Below are 12,928 nucleotides of genomic sequence, written 5' to 3'. Positions count from 1 at the left end.
TGAATTTACCCATTCCTAATGGACTTATAGGCTACTTGTGGATTAAAAAACTTAATTTATACCCAGTGTATTCATACATGACTCGATTCATGCCTTGTGAATTTATAGAGGACTTTATTCCTCATGGACCAATAGATAATATGGTCATGTTCCGTGGACTTGGTTCAAGTCATATTAACTAATTGAATACTTGATTCTTGCCCCGTGGATAATACTTATCAGACTTAAAGATGAATTTTTTCAATGCCTCATGGATTTGTCGATAAATGAATTTATTCCTCGCGGACTTATAAGGCACTTGATTCATACCATGAGGACTTATGGAAGGCTTGATCGATATTTAATAGAATCATCGAGTTTGTGCTTGGGATGACCTTAATTAACATCTCGCGAAGTTGTCGAGGTTTAGTTCCTGCCCTGTGAATTATCGCGGACTTAAAATGGACTTGATTCATGCCTTGTGGGCTTATGGAGGACTTGATACATGCTCAATAGACTAATGGGGTCGTGTTTGGGGTGGGAACTTAATTAATATCTCGTGAAGTTGTCGAGGTTTTAGTTCCCTCTTTGTGAATTATGGCGGACTTTTAACTTGTTGCTTTGTGAATTTTTATACGAATTGATTGACTGATACATGCCTAGAGAATTTGATTCCTATCTAATAGATTTACAGATGACTTGACCCAATTCTAGCGGGCTTATAAACGACTCGTGCATATAGAGACTCATACTTCGTGGATTCATTGATTAATTAATATCTTGTTAAGTTTAGTTCCTGGATTGTGAATTAGGGCGTACTTATAGTGGACTGGTTTTTTTTGTATTGTGAATTATAGACGAATTGATTCATGCCTATGCGGACTGATTTATGTCTAGAGAACTTAATTCATATCTCACAGATTTGCAGATGACTAGATCCAATTCTAGTGGGTTTATTAACTACTCGTGGACATATAGATTCATACCTCATCATGAACGACTTGATACACGCCTCGTCAATTCATAGATCAGTAAATTAACTTCATGTATTACAGACGATTCCAATCATGCCTCTTGGACTTATAAACGACATGATTCATGCCTCATAGTATTAAAGATGACTCAATGCATTCCTCTTGGGCTTACTGATGTCTTGATTCTTACCTATTGTGTTCATAGCTGATTTGTTTAGTACACCTGGATTTATAGACAACTTGATAAAATCAACATGGATTCATAGACAACTTGGATTATAGAGAAATGGCCTCTGTACATACGAGTAAGCAGCTTGGCATTCTTGCTCAGGTAATTTCTGATAAAAGAATAAAGGACGGCCGATTTGAATCCGAACTAGGTTGCTCTTTTCCTTTTAGTCTTCTACCAGTAATAATGACTTGATCAGACCTCTGTAATTCTACGTGGCATTAATAAAGGCTTCTAAAAGTGTACGTGGCTAGACTGAGTTATGGATACATATATGCAACGCTCGAAATAAGTCGACGAGACATGAAGAAGTACGTCTTCAAATGACAGGACTCGGTTCAAGCCATGTAGACTTATAGAGTACTTGAATAATGAATGCCATGTACAGTTTGATTTATGCCGCAGGGGTCTTGTTGATGACATGATTTTTTTCTACTTGACGTATCGAACTGAGTTCATATGACACGAGGTATAAATTCACGTGCCAGAACTCGGTTCTAGCCAGTTAGACTTTTCGAGGCTACGTAGAATTATAGATAACTTATAGAGACTTGATTTATTTATTAAACACTTATAGAAGATATTATTTATTACTCTTGATGTATAGAGGGATTTGGAAGGCTGTATGATACTGGGCAAACATGTGGCAGATCTTGTATACTAGAGCTGGCAAACAATCGATAGTTCATTTGTTGGTTTATATCGGAATCCAAAGCAATTATCTTTTAAATAATTCGCGACAGATAACCGAAAAAAAACATGTTGTGTCGGACGATGTAATATTTGTTTGATGAAAGTCTGACTATCGATAATTTGCAAGTTCTATTGTATACTCCATGTAGAATATTAAACCGCTTGGAGCAAATAAAAGTATATTTTTGGAGGAAGGCCCTTAAGAAGACTTATAGAAAATTTTGTGGGATTTTCTGTATACAGAATACTTTTTTAAAGGGATCTTCTATCGACGAAAATCTAATTTCGATTTAAAACAACTTGAAGCAATCAACAGTTTAATAATTACAGTTTAACGCCCTCTACATTTCAATAGTAACACTTTTAAGCTTTTGTACTTTTGTCATTGTGATTTTATACTTTTTACAAAGACATAGAACTGTAAAGATTGGACATAGTGCATAATGCAGTTCAATTTTACTATTAAACCATAGAGGGTATTTGTGTATAACAGACAATTAAGAGAACACGACGGAAACAAAAACAAGTATAACATAATTTTATGTCACCATATTGCAACATAACATTATGTTAGACCTCCAGCGCCATCTGCCGATGTATAGTAGCAATGTAAATGTCCCATCTTGTTATATTTTATGTCTTTGCTTTTTATATTTCCTATTGTGATTGATCTTTACATTTTTAAAGTTAACAGCTAAAATACACCTCTGTAAATATATTTAATACTACTACTTTAAGCAACTATGTACTACTAAATTTTATCATACATGACTAAAGGACTTTGTCGCTTCTCAAAAGTGAAGCCAAGTAGAATAAAATTCAATAAATTCGTTCATTCCTCTTGAGCAACTTGAACTCTGTACATGAACCCCAGTGCTTCCTTAAGTAGTTGAAACTGATAGCAGAGCATCAACCGCAATATAGAGAGTGAATAAAGTATTCTTTTAAAACCTAAACATTTGGTGTTTTATTGTATGTCCTCATACAACCTTCGCAAACGGTCTGTTACAAACTTTTTTACTTTTGTAATTAATGGCGCTTTCTCAGGTGGAGGTTCTTTTTATCTGTAAAAGACGAAATATAGAATTTTTCTTTAGATTAAACTATACGAAGCTGTGAAATATTGTAAAATATATTTGATTTTGTCAGAACGTCACCTATATTTCGTATAATATTAGCTTTATTAAGTGTTTATCATTGTTTTGTAGCATACCATTAGGCGTTTTGTTTAAAATACTAATTTCAAAGAAACATTTTTGATTATAGCATAAACAATTCTCGCGAAATCATTAAAATTAAAAATTCTTTGAAATTTGGTCCTACGATTCTATACAGAGTGTGATTCTATAGAGCATTGAGCAATGATGCGGTGCCACAAAATAATAATGTCTTTTCGTGGGTTTTAAGGCGCTTTGATGTATGACTCGGGAACTTATAGTGGACTTAATTCACACTGTGAGAGATTATAGAACTTAATTCATACTTTGAGAGGTTATAGAGAACTAGATTCGGGACTTGTAGAATTCATACCTCGTGCGCTTGTAGTCCTATTTAAAGAAGTCTTGATTTCTACACTGACGACTTGATTTCTACATCGTGGATTTGTAAATGGGTTGGTTCATGCCTTGTGGGATTATAGAGAACATTTAGACGACTTGATTCATGGCTCGTGGACTTGTATATAACAAAGAGAGGACTTTATTAATGTGCCTCGGACCTATTAGCTTAAAAAAGTCTTTATTCATGCCCGTGAATTTATAAAAACTTATATACGACTTAATTCAGGCTTCGTAGATTTTTAAACGATTTACTTCTTGCTTTATATAGATAGATGACTTCATTCATGTCATTTATTCATAGACGATTTGTTTCAATCCGAATCGACTTATAGAAGACCTACTTCATGTCACGAAAACTTATATGCGACAAGATTCATGTTTTGTCGATTTGTAGTGGACTTGAATCTTTCTTCATGTCCTCTTCATAGGGGACTTCATTCATGCCATGCCATATGGAAGACTTGATTTATATATCATGGATTTAGAAAGTATTTGATTCATGCCTCGAGGAAAATATAGAGGATTTAATTCATGTCTCATAAACTCAGAGAAGACTTGATTCATGTCACGAAAACTTATATAAAAAAATTATAATTGTTCCATGAACTTAGGAGAACTTCATTCATGTTGCGCTGACATTAAGTCCACTTGATTCAGGCTATATTTAATCAAAGGGACAAGTTTTGTGGCCAGTAGAATTATAAATAATCCAATCAAAAAAATAATAATGACTTTTTGAAATTATTTAAAAAATGTACGAAATATTTCATAATTTCTTTGTTACAGTTACTGCCACCTATATGTCGTGCATTAAATGTATAATTATTTTGTAGCATTGCATTAGGCGTTTTATTTGAATATTAATAATAATGGTGGACGAAATAATATTGAATTTTTTATATTTCTTTTAAAAATATAGGCAATATTTCTTAATTTCGTTTTTACTGTAAACGCCATCTATATGTCGTGTAATACAAAATATGTAATTATTTTTGTAGCATTTCATTAGGCGTTCTGTTTAAATATTCATAACATTAGTGTAGCATATCCCATAATTTTTGATTATAACAAATACATTTCCCCTGAAATAACTTGAATAACTTCGATAATTTCTTTGAAATTTGTTCCTTTGATTTCATATGAAAATATTTCTATTTATTTGACGTAAACTGTTTGCTCCTCATGTTGCAGTTGAGTATTTTTCTTGGAAATATTCATAAAAAGAAAGGTCAAACCCATAAATTACACTTTGACATGAAACATATTGCAATGTGAAGGAAACAAATTAAAATTTGCTGGTAAGTAATTGCAACAGCGAGGAGCAGTATTACCAACAAGTGCTACAATAATTACACATGTAAAGAATTTCCAAAAGTGGAATCTTCTTTATTAAATGAAGAATGGAAAATAACGCCAACACCACACTAATACCACAACACTAGAATTTATTTCTGCAGAACGACCCCGCCAAACTTAGATGATGTTGCTGATGGTGCTGGTGCTGTGGTAGACTAATTAAACCCAAGAGTGTGAATATTTCACTATATACAATTGTTGTTGTTGTTGCTGTTTGCTCACATCTAACGTATGCTATCAAAATCAATCTGACAAACATTAAACAACAAACAAATATACACTATTACATACATACAATCACATATGCATTGCATTGTACATACATAGCTGTGTGGTGAACACATACCTAAATTTGTAAACAATTCAGTCAGTCGTCAGAAGTGGCAATATGGTTGGTATAACAACAATAACCCAAACCAATACCATACATTCAGATTCGACGGCAAAAAATAATAAACAATATGATTATAATTTTTTTGTTTGGCTTGTTTGGCGTTGGTGAGTAATGGCAACAATTGTGAGAGGTGAGCACATAGTTTCTCCTCAGCTCTTTGGCAGAAATCTCTCTGGTATTTTTTGTTAAGGGTGGAGGGGGTCATTTGAAGTTGCAAAGTACTGAGCGAGTTATTAGTAGCAGTACTTTGACACACATATACATGGTGCGGGTTCAACAGAGTAACGATTTCTTTGTGATTTATTCAAACGAGGGGTTGTGAGATAATTGTGGGAAATAATATTAAAAATACCAATTTGTATCCCTAAAAGTTCTATTGCTTCGGAAAATGCTCCTAAGAAATTGCTCAGATGACCCCCCAAAACCTGCGAAAAAATATTTCAAAATTAATTCATGATCCAGTTTAAGTGTTATTATATTCAAGCAGCAGCAGGCGTTTCCAAAGGTTGCTTGTAGTCCTTTTTTTAGTGAAATTTTCCTGAGAGTATGTTATAATGATCAAAAGGCTCTTTGAAAAACGGCCCAACTTGTTATAACTTCAAAGGATATAATGCGACGTCTACTGAGGCCTCTGAAATCGCTCAAGTGATACTTATTAAACATCTATAAATGGTCTTTCTAAAGTCCTCTTAAAGAAACACGATTTTTCGTAGATTGTTTGGTTGATTCACTCTCTGTATTGCGGATGATGCTCTGCTGTCAGTTTCAACGACTTAAGGAAGCACTGAGGTTGATGTACAGAGTTCAAGTTGTTCAAGAGGAATGAACGAATTTATTGAATTTTATTCTACTTAGCTTCACTTTTGAGAAGCGACAAAGTCGTTTAGTCATGTATGATAAAATTTAGTAGTACATAGTTTCTTAAAGTAGTAGTATTAAATATATTTACAGAAGTGTATTTTTAGCTGTTAACTTTAAAAATGTAAAGATCAATCACAATAGGAAATATGAAAAAGTATAAAATCACAATGACAAAAGTGCAAAAGCTTAAATGTGTTACTATTGAAATGTAGATGGCATTAAACTGTAATTATTAAAATGTTGATGGCTTCACTCTTTAAAATATATCTAGGCGCCATCTGACCAATCATACTCGAAGTAATATGTGTGCATGCTAAGATTTGGGTAGCATCTTCGACGGTAGATGGGGTCTGAAGTTTCTAATAATATTCTTTACAGCTTATAGATTTTAAATAAAGCATCAAATTTCAATATTTGCCGATTTTCAAACACACGAAGCCAGTCGGGGTTTTCGAATTATAAGCTGGGACTAAAAATGTTCAGACGGAGTTATTAACTTCACACAACATGCCCTCAATCTCACCTGGTCTAATCTAGATGTCTCTGGCGTTAATCTAATGCACCACAGATGGCTCTGAAAGTCATTTTCTGTACAGAAGATATTCTGAACATCGTTTAATTTTCGGAAGAGATCGTGGATGTTATCTGCGCTGCAGTAGAAGTACACTGGTGTTGTTTTCGTCACACAATATGCTCAGAAACCCACCTAGTCTACTCTAGATGTCTCTGGTGGTAATCTACTGCACCATGGATGACTCTAAAAGTCATTTTCTGTACAAAAGATTTTCTAAACCTCACTCACTTTTCAGAAGAAATCCTGGATGTAATCTACTTCGCAGTAGATACACACTGGTGTTATTTACTTCACAAAATATGCCTGAATCTCACCTAGTCTATTTGAGATGTCTCTGGCGGCTATCTCCTGTACCGTAGATGACTCTGCAGGTCTCTTTCTGTATAGAAGATTATCTGAACCTTACTTACTTTTCAAAAAATGTCCTGTATGTAATCTATTCTGCAGTAGATATACGATGAAGTTATTCATGTCAAACAATAGGCCCTAAATCTCACCTAGTCTACTCTCGATGTCTCTAGAGGCACTGGTGTTATTGACTTCACATACAACGCACTGAATCTCACCTAGTGTTTTCTAGATGTCTCTGGCGGTAATCTACTGTACCGTAGATGACTCTGCAAGTCACTTTCTTTATAGAAGATTATCTAAACCTCACTTACGTTTCAGAAGATGTCCTGGATGTGATCTATTCTGCAGTAGATGTACTATGAAGTTATTCACATCACATACAATGTCCTGAATCTCACCTAGTCTACTCTAGATGTCTCTGGCGGAAATTTACTGTACCGTAGATGACTCTGAAAGTCACTTTCTTTATAGAAGATTTTCCAAATCTCACTTACGTTTCAGAAGATGTTCTGGATGTAATCTACTCCGCTGTAGTGTACTCTAGATGTCTCTGATAGTATCCTACAGTATCGTAGATAGCTCTGAAAGTCATTTTCTATACAGAAGACTTTCCGAACATCCCCTACTTTTCAGATGATGTTCTACGCTGAAGCAAATGTACGAGGAAGTTATTTACTTTACACAATACGCCATAAATCTCACCTAGTCTACTCTATATGTCTCTAGAGGCAATCTACTGTACCGTAGATAGCTCTGAAAGCCATTTTCTGTACAGAAGAATTTCTACACTGCAGTAGATGTGTACTGGTGTTATTGACTTCACACACAAGGCAATCTACTGTACCGTAGATGACTCTGAAAGTCAATTTCTTCATTGAAGATTTTCCAAATCTCACTTACGTTTCAAAAGATGTCCTGGATGTAATCCACTCCGCTGTAGTCTACTCTAGATGTCTCTAAAGACAATCTACTGTACTGTAGATGGCTCTGAAAGTCATTTTTGTGCAGAAGTTTTTCTGAACTACGCCTACTTTTCAGATGATGTCCTGTATGTAATCGACGCTGCAGCAGATGTACACTGGGGTTATTTACTTCACACCAGATACCCTGAAGCTCACCTAGTCTATTCCAGATGTCTCTGGGGTACTGCACGGTAGATGCCTCTAGAAATCGGTTGTTGAACAACATTCAGAAGATGTCCTGGATGTTATATACTCTGAAGTAGATATACGCTGGGTTTATTTACTTCACACAATTTGCCCTCAGTCTCACTTAGTCTACCATAGATGTCTCTACTGTATCGTAGATAGCCAGCATATCAGCAAGTCTATTCTAGAGGGCCCGGTTGTAATCTAATGTACGGTAAATGGCTCTGCAGGTCATCTGCTGCTCAGATAATCTCCTGGATGTCATATACTCTGCAGTAGATGTACGCTGGGATTTTTTTCTTAACACAATGTGCCAAAGACTATTATATGACGAGATGAGATATTTCCATTGCTACTATACATCGGTAGATGGCGCTCGATTATGTTATGTTACAATATTGTGACATGAAATTATGTTATATTTGTTTTTGTTGCCGCTGTGTTCTGTTAATTGTCTCATATACACAAACACCTTCTACGGCTTAATAGTAAAATTGAACTGCATTATGCATCTTGTCCAAAGTTTACCATTTTTTGTCTTTGAATGTGCTTTCAATCTCACCTAGTTTACTCTAGATGTCTCTGGCGGTAAACTACTGTACCGTAGATGGCTCTAAAAGTCATTTTCTGTACAGAAAATTTTCTGAATTTCACATACTTTTCAGGAGATGTGCAGGATGTAAGATACTCTGCCCTGAAGCTATCCTAGCATACTCTAGATGTCTCTAACGGTAATCTACTGTACGGTACATGGTTCTAGAAGTCGGTTGCTGTACAGAAGATCTACTGGACTTGATTTACTTTTCCGAAGATGTCCTGGATGTTATATACTTTGCAGTAGATATACGCCGGGGTTAACTACTTCACACAATATGCCCTGAATCTCACCTAGTCTACTCTAGATGTCTCTGTACTCTCTACTGTACCATAGATGGCACTGAAAGTCATTTTCTGTACAAAAGTTTTTTTCTGAACATCACTTACTTATCAGAAGATGTCTTGGATATAATATACTCTGCAGTAGATTTACATCCGATGCCCTGCAACTAACCTAGTCTATTCGAGCTGTCTCTGGTGGTTATCTGCTGTACAGCACATGCCTCTGGAAGTAAGTTTCTGTACCGAAAATCTTTTGGACAACATCTGCTCTTCAGAAGATTTTGCAAAAGATGCCTTTAACATAAGTTGTGTTTGTTTACTTGCCTGAGGTTACCATTTCTTATCACTTTAACCTGCAAAGCGTTCCTTAATCCCAAAAAATGGTAAAACTGGAAGCAATTTTTAAGAGAGAGAACAAAACTTGCTTCCTCTCCTACCTCAGGCTACCAGACAAATTTCTTCGGGTAAAAAATGGTAAAACTGATTTTTCGACATTTGTTTGAAGATTATTTAGCAATGAAGAAGCAAATTAACAGAAAAAAACGAACGCTGATAAAACAAAATTAAAGACGAAATTAAAATTAAATAAAAGGGGAAAATTAAATTTTTGTGTGTTCTTTTTGACATTGTTATCAGATCATATATTTTTCAGTTCCTTTACTTTTCGGGTGAAACTGCAAACTTTGACAGTTTTCTCTTTTACCACTTTTACCATTAAAAAAGTAAAGGAACATATCTATAAAATACTCCTACTACTCGACAATTTTCTCTTTTACCACTTTTACCATTAAAAAAAGTAAAGGAACAAATCTATAAAATATTCCTACTACTCGAAGCACCTGATATTCAGCACAAAGTTCCTGGATCATATACAGAATAAGCTGTTGTTAATCTACCGTACCTTTGGCGCTTCTGAAAGTTGGGAGTAGATAGAAAAGTGATCAAATTACAGGGTGATGTTGTATCTAATTACATCATCCTGCAAATGGAAAAGGTTGAAGTCCGTGCTATATTCACAGATGTAATGTAGTTGGCGCTTCTGTATGTGGCGGAAACGAGGTTTTTCGCAATAAGTCTGCTGTCTCCTGCCTTAAGTTATTGAAGTACTAAAGCAGTCAGGAATTCGGTTGAAATTTCTGAATATTTTTTTACAAATAAAAACAAATAGCAACCTTTGGTAGTTGAAAATACCCTTCTAATCTTCTTCTTAAGGTCTTCCTTGATGTTAACCTTTAGATTTTCCTTGATGTTAACCTTTAGGTCTCTTTTGATGGCGACCTTTAGATATTCCTTGAAGGAGACCATAAGGACTTCCTTGAAGGAGGCACTTAGGTCTTCATTGATGGCGACCTTTAGGTCTTCCTGGAGAGAGATCTTCAGTAATTCCTTGAAGTAGCCTTTTTGGTCTTCCTTGAATGAGACTTTTAGGTCATCCTTTAGACCACCATCACTTTTGGAGTTCGAAGAAATGATGTTGGTATTAGGTTCAACTTTGTTGGCCACTCAATTTGCCATGGCCACTTCTGCGATACCACCCCTCGTAATGTTGGGCTTTCCTTTGTTAATTTGGTAATAAGCAACTAAATGAGTAAAGAAACGACAACGGAGCAAACACACAACCAACAGAAAAAATCTTTGCCTCAGCTTTACAAATAATTTACGACAATTCAATAGACGGCATTGTTTTGGTGGTAGCAGCCAGCGGCTGCGTTGACCGAAGTTTCTCTGCAATTTTGTGCGTTAACGCCGGCAACAACTATTCTTTTGTTAAGCATTTGTGGGCTAGATGGATGGCTGGGCTGAGGTATTTGGTACTCTTTTGCATTTTTTGCATTTGCAAGATCTTTGGGGTGATGTGCGGCGCCAAACGCTGACCAAGCAGTGTGAGTACTAGTCGAACAGTGATCGCATTTGAATCTCTTAACCATAAGTTACAAGTAATCGGGTACTTTGTGGTGAATCTATCCCTGAGACTTTAGTCTCTGTTTTTTAGTGTCTGCCTTTGCTGGGTTTGCTGGGTTATTGCTGTTTTTGTGGCATAGTTTGCTTTACAATTGTTTAGCGTATTACCTCTGCTGCTGTTTTGTTTGGCTGGCTGTCTCGCGGCCTGTCTGCTTGTTGAGAGTGTAAATTGTTTTGTTAGCTTGGCTGGCTGGCTGCTTGGTCTGGCTTTTCGATTTTTGTGCTTTTTGTGGCGTTTTCATTCTGTGAAAATTACTTCACCTGTAAAGGTGAACCATTATTTTTTGTTAGCCGTGTCGCAGTTCGTCTGTCTATCTGTTTGTTTGCTGTGTGTGGTATTGACCGTAGAAGTAAACGGCAGCAGTGTCGTACTAACGTTTTTTCCATTAATTCCTCAACTGCTACGTTTGCTTCTTTTTCCGATTTATTATTTTGTTGCCTTTTTATTCGTTTACTGCTTTTAGCACTTGTTCCGCTCGCGTCTAATCTCAAAGCAATAACGGCGTGGCGTGTTTCGTTTGTTGTTTTTTGTTCATCGTTCGGTCTTGTATTCGGCGGCGTAACTAAAATATTTCGATTTTAGTTCAATACCTGAAGAGTGCATACGCGAACCTCAAGTGAACCGTAACACGCGTTCATCAATTCAAAGAAAACCAAACGTCGTATTTCTTCTTCTATGTAAACATTTGTTGCCTTTTGTAATGCATATTATTTGAATAAAGTTCTATCAACGAAACGGAAAGTGTGTGTGAATATTTTAAAAGAATAAAAAGGAAAAATAAATTTTAAAAATTCTTCTTAGGGAAGAAATGTATTAAAAGGCCTTTGAAAAAATCTAAAAAATAGAAAAAATCCGAAAAATTTTGTGTGTGGTACGTTTTGAATTTATTTTGCCACAAAGGAATTAAAAAAGCAAAATAATAAATATTTTTCAAAAGTGTTTTTGTGCTATAATTGTTTATGTTTGAAGGCTAGAATTGGGAAAAATTTTAATTCTGCTTTGCCAAAGAAACAGGGAAAGAAAAAATAAAGTTGTGTGGCGAAAAAAAATTAATAACCATAACCAAAAGTAACAAACAAACTATGGTTTAACCTTGCCTTAATTGCTGGATTTTTAAAAGCGCCCAACAATTAACTGTTTGAAAAGGTAATTATTTATTTTTTGTTTGTTTCTTTTTTCTAAGGAATTCTTAATGATTACAAGAAGTTTTTTTCAAAACGAATGCCAAATAATTAAGTATTATGTGGTCGATGGCTCCCTGAAAATAGCTGTAAATATCTTTTTGAGGTTGGAAACCCTTTCTAGGAATGTTAGGGAACCATAAATTATAACTGTATCCAAATCTTGTAGATGTAGATAATCGTTTTAAGATTTTAATACGAAATATAATGGAATTCCTTCTAAAAGGCAACAGAATGTTCTAATGGGACAGTTAAAAATGTATGCAACGGTTATACGAGATTCCCACTGTCTCTATCTGTTCACTGGAATAATTATAGTTGACTTTCGACATTTTCGTAATGAAATTCCTGCATCAAAAAAATCTATATCCAAATCTAGTAGAAGCAGATAATCGTTATAAGATTTTACATAGATTTAGAATAGAATTCGAGATTATTAAAAATTATATTACGGCTTAACGAGATTCCTACTGTCTCTATATATTCACTGGAATAATTTAAATTGGCATTCAACATTTTCGTAATAAGATTCCTACTGTCCGTATCTACTTATAAGTAACATTATACATCAAGAAATACTTTGAAGGATTATTTTGAATTAACGAGGCCCTCAATCTATTCATTGGAATGGTATGCAAACCCGCCTTGCACGCAGAAGGTCGTGGTCGATTCCGCGGCTATGCAACACCAAATTTTCAACGATGGCAAAATACCCCTCAGTAATGTTGGTGATATTTCCTGAGTTTTGCAGCCATGTAAAACTTCTCTACAAGTGGTCTTCGTTCGG

At 35.2% G+C, this 12,928-nt stretch overlaps 1 protein-coding gene across 14 annotated transcripts in view; it reads left to right on the top strand.

The window, feature by feature from the left end:
* The window catches only part of LOC141405664 (uncharacterized), a 309,097-nt gene that overhangs the window by 157,326 nt on the left and 138,843 nt on the right, over nt 1-12,928 (top strand). The window contains exons 1-2 of one of the 14 annotated variants that reach the window (XM_073990274.1): nt 11,120-11,228; nt 11,930-12,106. The exons of 7 other annotated variants lie outside the window; for them this stretch is intronic. The gene's annotated coding sequence lies outside the window, so the exon portion shown is untranslated. Of the gene's footprint in view, nt 1-11,119; nt 12,107-12,928 lie in introns of those variants that run through there. 6 more of the 14 variants (XM_073990272.1, XM_073990270.1, XM_073990271.1 and 3 more) reach the window with 6 other exon arrangements.

This window comes from Musca autumnalis, unplaced genomic scaffold, assembly GCF_047663935.1.
Source record: "Musca autumnalis isolate F117 unplaced genomic scaffold, ASM4766393v1 scaffold_5, whole genome shotgun sequence".
NCBI lineage: Eukaryota > Metazoa > Arthropoda > Insecta > Diptera > Muscidae > Musca > Musca autumnalis.
Note: the sequence above shows the minus strand (reverse complement) of the source record. Positions and strands in the feature narration are given on the sequence as shown.